Below are 12,246 nucleotides of genomic sequence, written 5' to 3'. Positions count from 1 at the left end.
TAGTGATCGTCTTCTCAATAGAACATCTTTGATAATGTCTTCTGGCCAATCAGAATCACGATAACGGCGTGGTGTTGTTGCAGGAAGTCCCGACGGAGAATACTTTTGCGGTAGTACATCTCTATACATCGATACAACATTACGTGTTGATAGAAATCAACACGTAATGAAATAAGACCCCACGGTTTGATGATTGATAGGTGTGTGGGCTGTCTTTCATTTTGACACACAGAAGTCAACTCTTTCACTTGTGGGGAAATTGCAGGAATGGCTCCAGGTCGCCCTTTTTATTTACTACAAGACAAAATGCCTTTTTATTTCAAACAGTTCAATTTGGATTGAGACAGGGAAATAATCTAAACCTCACGCGTGGCGTTTCACTGTCGGGGGAGCGTGTATGTAATTACATTGCAAATACTGACTTGAGCCCCACCACTGTATGGGTTAGCCCTACCATAGATTACGCAACAAAAATACTCTGGAGCCGCAACTGCGGACCTGTATCGCAGATCTAAGATCCAGTAGAAATGATAAAAAGTAAAAGTCTGCTGCTTATTGTTCTACTAGGCCAAAATAGAGTCAAAGAGTATATGAGAGTGAGAGTGTGTTAATTAATATATTTGGCAGTTTGGAGTAAGTCTGTAGATTTGTTTGTGTGTGTGTGTTTCATGGATAGGCCTCTCACGATAATTAATTTTGTTGGATACATTTTCCCGGAAATGATTGCGATAAACGATAATATTGTCGGCACCGTTGTATGACCATTTTAGACCACTGACATAATGATAATATATAATAATAATTCAAGTACATCCTTTCAAACTGCTAGTCACATCCTCATGTAAATGGCAATTTATCGAGGTCAGAAAAGTTATCGAGTTCATTTTTATTTATCGTACGATAAGTCAATTAATTGCTTATCGCGACAGGCACACAATAAAACAGTGGAAACAAACATGTTTGACTTTCATTAGTGAATGAAACTGTGTGCCCTTTATAGTCTGTGTCCATTATTGTGTATTTGTATATATTGTATATCCTATATGCTAAGGTCCCGCTGCTGACACGATAGCAGTCATTTAGTGCGCATATGTGTAATTAAACCCATGATATCAAAATCTCACTCCAGCCAGGTACCCAAAGTTGGCAACCCTGTGTTAAGGCTAATAAAAATGACATGGCTGTAATGCTAACTAACGTGCTAGCTACTAGCTAGCTTGATCCAGACACTCCTGGTCCTTTCATCAGACGGGAAGCGAAAGAACGAGCAAGACCCATTGCTGGTATGAACAACCTGGTACTAAGCACACAGGCATCTTGTTAAAGTTATCTTATCTCAGCCAGCGCCATATAGATAGATTATATCTATATGGCGCTGATCTTAGGTATCTGAATGGTGGAGGTAAACAATTGTGACATCACTTACGCGACTCTGGGATTTGTAGTCTTTCTAGTTACGTATTTTTCATAGTCTTATATTTCAACAGTTTTACGACAAACTGTGACTTTTTTGACATGGAAATGATTTTTTAAGATTGACAAACATCATATGTGTAATTCATGGCACAATTCAAACGGGATCCAAAGATACGTTTTCTCTCTCCATTGACTTCAATGCATTATTTTTCCTAAATAAGGTCCCATGGGGCGGAAGTAGATGGGCGTGACTTCGCCACTCTATATGGCGCTGGCTTGAGCTAGCTCTGTTACTTCCAGCTCGGTGGCAGCAGGTCCCGCCTCGGCTCCGTCGCTTTGCCCTTATTTGGAGCAGGCGGGAGTTAGACTCTGACGCCACTGTCGAGCCGTTAGTGGCCGACTCCGCCTACTAAGGGCTTCTCGGCAACTCTGCAGAATCCTATGGGTGACGTCACGGACCCTACGTCCATTTATATATACAGTCTATGGTTACAATACGTAACCCAACGTTTTATTGTGTTGCAGTGTTGGAGGAGCCTGTGATCTAAGATGTTCATTGTCATAACTACACTCTAGCTATGCACACATGACAATAAAAGCCTTGAACCTTGAGATGAGCAGTGTGTCCACAGCAGAGGACTCCACTGAGCAACACACACACACACTGGTGCTAGATACACTGTCCCTACTCCACAGCAGAGGACAGATGAGGGAGCCATCCTCCTGACAGCCTCTCATTCTCCAGAGGCTGGAGAGCAGCCAATGAGCCGTCTGAAAGCTCCGGCCAATGGCTGCTCTCTGTCGCCACCATGATCTATACACATATGCAAGTCTAAGTGTTTTAAAAGCACATTTACAGAGGGAGTGGGCTACTCCATTTCCCTCTGCTTCATTTAAATGCACTTCCACTTTGCTCTCATTGGTGGGAAGTTACAAAGTACTTTACTTCAGTATTTTTTCAGAATCCTTTATTTGTCCCGCAACAGGGAAATGTAAAAATATTACAACAGCAGAAACCCCATAAAAAAAAAAGAACATATACAATGTACTAACATTTTATAATTTGTATTTATGTATCAATGCATATTTATTCAATTTGTTTTGCCCAAGCCGTTTAGTCCTTCCTATAAAAAAGAAAAACACACCATGCGATTAAATGTTTTACTGTGATTCACATTAACTTCAACCTTAAAGCACTCCTATACAGTATAAGAAAATAAGGTAGACAACCCACTATCCCATGTATCGTATTTGTAATTCACAGCTTTGGATAATTTCTCTGGGATGCTTCATTCAAAGTTAAAATAATTTAGCATTGTTAATGTAGCATCATAAAAACTATGTGGATCTGTTCGTTAAAACATATATCCATGTCTTACTAATGAAGTATTCACCAGTTCAATACATATCCTATGAGCTCATAATCATGTGACATTTAGCCCAAAACGTTTAAATGGATGTGAAGTCGTCCCAATATTAAAAGTATTTTGTATTACTATAACTTTTTTTTAAATTTGTTTTTATTATTTTCTCATTATAGCATTGTGAAGCACCTTGAGATGACGTTGTTTTTAAAGTGTGCTATATAAATGAAATGTATTATTATTACTGAGGTTTCATGTGTTTAACCCACTGAGTGAATTAGAATAGTCTGACGAATCATTGAATCATTGTGTTCCTAATTTGTATAAATGAACAGAAATCTATCAACCCTTTATGGGGCATACGTGGGTCAACAGAACGTCCACCATATTCTTAATAATGGGAGGTAGCGGGTGGATGTTGTGATGCAAGTCATTGGCAAGAACCATCTCCCAGGCATCGACCCAGTGAACATTCACTCCTTTGAACAAGGATCTGAGCACACGATCAATCTGCATGGAGTACCAGTCGCTGTATGATTGCGACATATAAAGGGTCATATCTCTGGGGCCTGGACTCCGCATGATGACCACGGTGTTCGGAGCGCGGTCCAGCAGCTGCTGCACCGCGCTGCGGATGCTCAGCATCCTCCGGATGTACATCTCTATTGGGAATGGGCCGAAGTGTGCCCAGACGCCAATAACCACAACAGTGTCTGCGCCTCCAATCAAGCTATCGACTTCGTTGGCGATGTAGCGCAGCTGTCTGACCAGCGCCGTGCGGGTATCGAGAGGGGGGGCGTGGCAGCGCCACGTCATCAGGATGTTGTCCGCATGGTCCACGAGCATCTGGGGGCCAGCATTCACATCCCTGTGAAGGTTGAACTGACCTTAAAGTACACAGACAGAAAATATATGTGAATAATTCAAGACACATCTTTTTAGATTAGCTTTTTATGAGCAACCCCCCACTTTAAATGTTCTTTTAGTCTTTATTATTTACCCACCTTTATATTGTTTTATTTATTTTATAATTTATTTTTATTTTTATTTCTGTTGTTCACTTTGTTTTATGAGGTTTTATATTTTATATTGTTGCATCGACTCAGTTGTCTTGTGTATCAGTCAGAGAGAAACCATTATTTATTTGTATTATCATACATGTAACCTCCTTGTGTCTCTTAACCTGATCAAATGTTGTTTTTTGCTGCATGTACAGGTCTGTAAAGTTCTTAACAAATAATCTGATGGGAATTTCTTGTTGGTTGTTTTTAACTTGTGATGTGTCATTTTGTAAAGCACTTTGAGCTGCATGTGTTGTATGAAAAGTGCTATATAAATAAAGCTTTATTATTATGAACTGTTGCCAGGACTTCATGTGGATCACTAACTACCTGGTATTTTCTGGCTTAAGAATTTAAACCACTGCCTGATGGTGGAGTCTCCGTAAAGGTGGAGTTTCTTGGCCTTCAGACACCCTCTGATGGCAGGGTTGTCAAACTGGCGAACTGTGGGGCTCCCTCGTGCCTTCCACACTCCCTTGTAGTAATGGCCGCTGGGTCCGGGTGTCACGATGAGGCTCTTCGCCTCCGGTTGATCTGAGAGGAAGTTAAAGGAAAACGGTTTCATTAGAGGAACATATTCTGCTCATTTTCAGGTTCATATCAGTATGTAGTGCCTCTGGTCTACTGGGACATGTCTCTATGTAGTGCCTCTAGTCTACTGGGACATGTCTCTATGTAGTGCCTCTAGTCTACTGGGACATGTCTCTATGTAGTGTCTCTACTGGGACATGTCTCCATGTAGTGTCTCTACATGTCTCCATGCTTTAATGTTCAAAAAGCTCTTTATTTGTCTCATACTGTCTGTGCTGCAGCACCTCTTTTCACCCTCTGTCTGAAACCAGAGCCCAGTCTGCTCTGATTGGTTAGCTGGCCGGCTCTGTTGTGATTGGTCAACCACTAAGAGATATCTAAAACATGTCCCGCCCCTTAGCCTATCACATACAATGTGTTGCTTACATAATACACTTAAGTAAAAAAATGATCTTATTGATATTTGTTTTCTCTTTTAGCTATTTGCATTACATTTGATATTGAGTTAAAGGTCCCATGTCATGCTTTTCCGGTTATTACCCGTTGTGTGTTATGAAGGTTTGTATGCATGTAAACGGTCTGCAGAGTCACAAACCCTCAAAGTACACCCTGTAGCGAGTAAAACTCTAACACAGAAAAGACCTGTCTATGCTGCCCCATTTTGAACACTGTCATTAAATAACTTATTTAATGACAGTGTTCAAAATGGCAACACTTTCAGTTCAGCGTACAGTCATAGCACACACAAACAACATCAAATACCTTTATGTGTGAATGACAATTTTGGTGTAGTTTGTAGAAGTGTAGTTCATTGTATGAACCTAAATGCAGTTTGAGGTATTACAAAAAGTTTGAATGGAGCCAAACTTTGTTTCTGAATATTTGTTGGTAATTGTTTTAGTTACAGAATTTGTTTCGGTAACTTTGTTGCACTTTTATCAAATTAAATCATTGAAAAAAAACATTTCTGGTAACTTTGGCCCAAACCTGTTAGACCCCAAGCCTGTTTTTCAGGTTTCAGGCTCGAAAATGACATGCCCAGAACAAATGACTATAACTTCACTTCTAAAAGGGTTAAATTAATAATCTTTTTTCTCAAAGCAAGGTTACATCTGTGAGATGGATGTTGAAGTCTCAGAATCAATATAGATGTTTCTGTGTCAGAGTGAATTCAGATGGAACATAGTAAAAAAGTGTAAATTCTTACCTCCGCCTAAATAAAAACCATTACTTATAGTGAAAACCACCCTTGAATGATGGGTTAGTAGCCTAAAAGCTTTAGGAATCCAAAGTATAACATATAATAAGTACCCTGTATCAAGATTGAGGGGCGGGATGCGATCTCAGTGCGACCTATTGCAGAGGTGAAAATCAAACTTTACCTTCTTTCTTTGGAACCACGCTGACAAAGGCAGGTCCTGAAGCCTTAATGTAGACTTTCATGTTGACAGACCTGAAGGAAAGCACACATAATAAAATACTTATTACAAACAGAACAACACTATCAAAACAAGCACATACATTTAAAATGATTGAATGAATTTAGAACTAGAAAAACAATGCAATGAAATTAGAAACTGCTATATCACACAACTCTTAAAAACAAATGACTAACATTAAAGCTGCACCGTTTAATACTTCCATACACCCATGTGACAATTACCGGAAACAACACATTACAAGTGTGTGTGGTGTTAACAAATAATGAAGATAATATAACTATAAACACAGGCTACCACAGCATTGTGGCTCCTACAAAGTGGTTCAAATGACTGTGATGTGAATAGTATTGTTCACACAATGAAACCACAGCAAATAGTTACTAGAGTTTGCAGTTCCCCTCAGCTCTACAGAACATCTTTCCCAGTCATTGTTTTGGTTTTACTTAAAGTGGACCTATCATGCTATATTTGAATAATATAGTGTAGGACCATACCTATATAAGGCATATTTATACTTTTTTTTTTTCAAAATACCAAACAGATCATGCATTTTAGCCATGCCTCATTTTGCTCAATTTGACCATTTCTAGCTCTGTTTTAGCAAGGGCAGATTCAGTGAGAACAGCACCACCTACAGGCCTGGCATATGTACTACAGCGTCTCCAGCGCTTTCGAACGGCAATGGCCGTGGCTGTCTCCTCCTGATTGGTGGAGTTGGCCCAATAGCTGTAGCGCCACCGTCCTGACGTCAGGACAGTGTTCAAATCTGGATCAGTTTTTATCAGATCCGTTGCAGCCCCTTTTTTAGAGATTTGGGTATGGAGGAAAATAGAGAGGGTTGTGTTTTCTGACACTTGGTGAGTTCCCTGGAACACCGGGGACACATATTCATGTATAAAAGACGTACAAAAGTGCATTTTGCATGATAGGTCCCCTTTAACCTTTTGAGTCTCACTTCTCTTATCAACGTATTTTATCAGACGCAGCAGAAAGCTCTAATCAACCAAATGTGCATTAACTTCATTGTGTAGCCAAATGAGCAGCTTACATTTAGCATTATTACAACTCTGACCATCCCCACTGGGTGCAAATATTCCACTAATTGCTAACATAAACCTACAGTGGCCGACTGATTCAAACACGCTGCAGCCGCCCAGAAACAGTTTCGATGCAAATATAAAAACGCAAATAAAGAACACATCTTCACCAACTTGACAAAACATGGACAGCGTTTAGTAAAAGCACTGCATAAAAAAACCGCTGCAAGAAGCTCAAACTCAACAGAAACCAGGGGACACTAAAAAGTGGCGCACACAGCTGGGACCGGAGCACTTGTTGACGTTCGAGGATTATAAAATTGGCCAACTGTTGTCAAAAAGTGACACGAAATGTACGTTTTATCTGCTTATTTAACCAATGTGATTGCATTATGTTAGGAAAAATATCTCTCGTCACCGGCTTGGTCTTCAATATCAGGATACATGTATTTATTACATGGCTTAGTTGAATACTCGATTCTGATTGGTCAATTCAGAACACGTGACACGTTGTTAATCCAGTAGTACAGACCGCTGTCAAGGACTAATTGACCGTTGTTAAGGACGCTCACATCTTCAGAAAGAAGTCCGGTCGATTGAACTGTATACAGTTTACGAACTGGGACAAGAAAACAGCGGAGAAGTAACGGGGCAGAAACCCTCCTTTTTACGCAGCGGTCCAGACATAGACATCAAACGGCAAAACATATTCAGTGTGCAGTTGCTTTGGCATTAGGGCAGGGATATCTAGATACTTTCCAAGCTTTGACATAATGAATTGTGCTACTTTTAAAGCAAGCAACGATGTTTTCAAATCTGTAATCAAAAAAGGTCAGCAAAAATGCTATCGAAGCAGTTCCTGCCGTTGCTACGTTAGTTCAAACAGTAACAACGGACTATTTTTCTTAGCGGATGCATGTCATTTCAAATCAATAATAGCCTACTATTTTTTAAATCAATAAAAACATTTCTGGCCTGTTCAACGGTTCTTCTCCTGTTCTGAGCACAGAGAAAGCCAAACTGTCACATGGAGGAGAAAAAAAGTCAGATATGAGTACGGCATTCCTTCCTCCTGTTACGGTATGATCTCGTTTATATTCATTACTGAAGTACAAAACAGGTATAACACAAAAGCATGAGAGAGACCACACCATACCTATGATGAATGAAACACTGGTTTTCACTAAAGGTTTCACATTGTGAGACACATTGGAAGAAATTAGCATGGGTGCGGAAACATGTTCACCCAGTTTAAATTGTGACATTTTTTGTTGCCTTGTTCCCTTTCAGTTTTTTTTTTTCTTCGAGTCAGAACTATTTTTAATCTTAATAACATGTTGTTTGATGAGTTTTAGGAATGCAGAATGACTACAGTTAGTTAAACGTACACTAACGCAGTGAGCTCTTATGCAGTTTGACAGACCAAAAAACATGTATGTATTTTCATGTTCACATGTTTTCAATGGTGGAAAGTAACATTAACTCAAGTATAAGTACTTTTTTTTACATATTTGTACCTAAGTATTTCCATTAAAGGTCCATAAAAAAAGAGTAAGGCAGGCTTACTCTCTTATGCAATCAGAAACCTATGATATTTACAGACAGTGAGCTGTGGAAATATCACAGTGTGCAGACATGCACGTCTCATTGTGCGCACAGTGGATTTCACTATTTGATGTAAGACCCTATGTAAGAAATGTGCCAGGGACCATGTTCAGCCGGCTAATGGTAAAATGTTATCAAGATTAATGTATGGCTTAAAAAAAGAACAACTTAAATCTACCTTCAATTTAAATTGAACTGACATTTATTCAAATTTAAAAAGAGGTAAAAAATAAAATCTCATTGTAAATAAAATATTCTATTGATGATGAAAAATGACAAACTAATGCTTTTTACGACCAGAGGTAAAAAACCGAAGTGGAAATTAGCAATCCTTTTCACATAGACTTCTATACAATTAGACATATTTGTGCCACAAATGGAGCCTCCCTCTGCTGCATATTAGGGAATGCAAGTCTAAGGCAACATAGACATCATTTTGACACCTTTTCTCCTTGTCCCCTTACTTTTGAAAGAGCAGATCCTCCTTGGGGTTGAGAAAGCGGATTTGTTTAAAGCCCACCCTCATTTGACGGAACCTGGTTTCACAGCTCAGTTTCTGTGGCTTGAAGCAGAACCAAGGCTCGCCTGTACGGAGGTCGGTGAAGTTGCAGAGCGGAAGGAGGGTGGGCTGCAGGCAGACCCCACACATGGTGGTTTCAGAAACTTTGCCTGAACGGAAGACACTCTGCCAGGCAGCCCTGTAAGGATGCTCCCTGGTCAGCCTCTGCAGCACAGAGATGGCCTCAGCAGAATGAACCATCGTCACCTGAGTGGGCAGAGAACCAGTCAATACTGTGGTTATAGTTACCTATAGATGTTCTCCAAAGTTAAAAACAAACATCCTGAATTTGACCACATGACAAATCCTGTTAGGAGAGCGCACACACACACACACACACACACACACACACACACACACACACACACACACACACACACACACACACACACACACACACACACACACACACACACACACACACACACACACACACACACACACACACACACTGACACACTGACACACACACACACACACACACACACACACACACACACACACTGACACACTGACACACACACACACACACACACACCACTGACACACTGACACACACACACACACACTGACACACGCCGTAAAGTGCACATTTAAAGTTATTCTATGTTGGCCGAGTGATATAATTGGATCGCTTATTACAGGCCTGCGACGGATTATTTCCCTCTTTTTATAATTTTTTTATTTCGATTGCTGATTGGTTTAAAAAAAAAAAAAAAAGTTGTAAACTAAATTGCCTACACCAACTTTTAGACTCATTTTACAGAGCTCTCACAGAATTCAGCTGACAACAAAAGTAATTGTAACTCTTGGAGCTAATGTTACTCTGGATTACTTCAGTTGTTTTAAAGGGGAAAAGAACCCTACTGTTCTTATTCTGAGATTTGATCTGCCACCATTGTCATTCAAAGCAACAGTAACCAAAGAAAGCGGGACTTCACAAACAGCTCAGTTCCAAGATAGATTAAAATGTACAGTACAATTACATTTAATATAATGGTGTCTAGCATTACCTCAACCACTGCATCTCCTTCCCAGACCAATGAGAATACAGCGGAGTAGCTCCCATTGAGATGATCCACCACTTTTCCAACCACGCCCGCATGAAGCTTGGAGTTTTCAGCCGTGCGAGTAAGAAGTCTCCCCCCGAAGTCTTGGGGCGGCCTTTGAAGTCAGACATTTCGATCATGACCCTCAGCTGATCCCCTATCTGCCACTGTCCTCCTCCTCTCCTTGGTAAGATGGTAAAGGAGCTGTGAGCTGGATCACAGGTGGTCTCTATGGATATAGGAGTGGGCCAAGGTGGGATTTCCGGCCAAGCAATGGAGTCCAGTATGAGGCGTTCCTCTTCAGCCTCCTTAGGGGACAGTTGCTTAAAGGTGCACACGCCCTGTTGCATTTTCGAGCCATTGGTAACGGCAGGGCTGCAAACCTTTGAGTTCAGCTTGGAGTGAGCTGTTTTTGGGGGGTGGGGGGGGTGGGGGGGGCTGAGCAAAAAAAAGAAACTTTCATGTGTCCAGTGTTACAAATGTATTGAACATGTACAAACTATTTACAAAATGACAAACATCACTTGACAGGGATTAACTCTTTAGAGGTCGCTTCCATAAACCAGTGGCGGCGCCAGACATTTTCTTTTGGGGGTGCTGTGGGGTAGCTTGACGTTTCAGAGGGTGCTCAAACATTTAGGGTTTCCCATGAATGTACCGGGCGCTACAGTTGAATACGCACATACACAGTGTACCCGCAACTCTTTTATGAAGGCTCGATAATCAGCTCACATATGGGTAAGCAGGGGTAAAGTGTTATTTCTTTATAAGTGGGGGATGGACCTAACATCCTCTAGGGGGCTCCGGGGGCATTCTCCCTCGGGAAGATTTTTTTTAAATATTGAAGTTAAATGCATCAATCTGGTGCACTTTGAGAGCAACATGAAGAGATCTATGGATACATCTCTCAACACCCATATGAAACAGAACTGTAAACAGATTTACTTTTTCTTTATGGATATTTTACTAATCACTGCCCCTTTAAACTGTATTCTTGTTTTACTGTCATATAGTATTTCATAACCGTTTTTCATTTATTCTCTTATTGCTTTAAAACCATAATGATCATATGAAGGTGTGCCTCGGAAATAATTGTTTACATAAATGGTGTCCAAACCGTTTGAGACCCATTGAGATAACAACAATGCCAGGTACCATGTGCTCTCTCTCTCTCTCTCTCTCTCTCTCTCTCTCTCTCTCTCTCTCTCTCTCTCTCTCTCTCTCTCTCTCTCTCTCTCTCTCTCTCTCTCTCTCTCGAACAGGTGACAAAACGATTGTCAGATATACTCCTCAATGCATTCTTATGGGACTCAGTGCTGCAATTGGTTGTCTTTGATCTCTGAACACACACAGGTGTTATGATTGGGTGTTATGAGTAGGTGCTCAGGAACAGAAACAACACTGACAGACTGGACTTTAACAGACTGTCTCAGCCTATTATTTTCTGTCTGATGGAGACTTCATACTACTTACATCTGATATTTAACTCCTTCAGCCTAATTTCAGCTGCAGAAACCATTCAACTATTAACTTATTCAGCTATTTCAGGACATTGAGGCTATCAATGTTGTTGTGTATACCTTTTTTAAACCTTTTCTTTTAAATATTAAGCTTCTTCACTATTTTTCCTACTCTGCAATGCATTTGAGCTGTAACAATTTTGATTCAAATCATTTCACTTTTCTGCATTTCTCCGCTAAGTTCAGCAACACACATACTTGGTTTTTGTAGCTACAAGCAGCATCTAATCAGAGCAGACATGCCCACAGACAGACAGAGACACAGACAGACAGACTTGCATGTAATATCTTTATTTAACTCCTTCAGCCTAATTCCAGCTGCAGGAACCATTCAAATATCAAACTATTCAGCCTTTTCAACACATGATGGGAAACTTTCAACTTTTTCCAAATATGTTATACTTTTTAAAATATTCAGCTTTTTAAAGTCTTTCTTTAACATGGAAGTCATTGCAATGCATTTGAGCTGTAACAATTTGATTCAAATCATTTCACTTTTCTGCATTTCTCTGCTAAGTTCAGCAACACACTGACTTGGTCTCTGTAGCTAAAAACAGCTACCATTCAGCTTATAACATATTCAGGTTTTTCTGCATTTTCAGCTAAATTCAGCCACAAATGTTCACAGTTTACAGCATTCGCACGCATTTTCTGCAGGAAAT

General features: G+C 40.2%; 1 pseudogene; it reads right to left on the bottom strand.

Annotated features, from left to right (window-relative positions):
- Positions 1–2,284: 2,284 nt before the first annotated feature.
- Positions 2,285–10,475, bottom strand: LOC117489086 (annotated as a pseudogene).
- Between the last annotated feature and the right edge of the window lie 1,771 nt (positions 10,476–12,246).

The sequence above is a fragment of the Trematomus bernacchii genome, unplaced genomic scaffold (genome assembly GCF_902827165.1).
Source record: "Trematomus bernacchii unplaced genomic scaffold, fTreBer1.1, whole genome shotgun sequence".
Classification (NCBI taxonomy): domain Eukaryota; kingdom Metazoa; phylum Chordata; class Actinopteri; order Perciformes; family Nototheniidae; genus Trematomus; species Trematomus bernacchii.
Note: the sequence above shows the minus strand (reverse complement) of the source record. Positions and strands in the feature narration are given on the sequence as shown.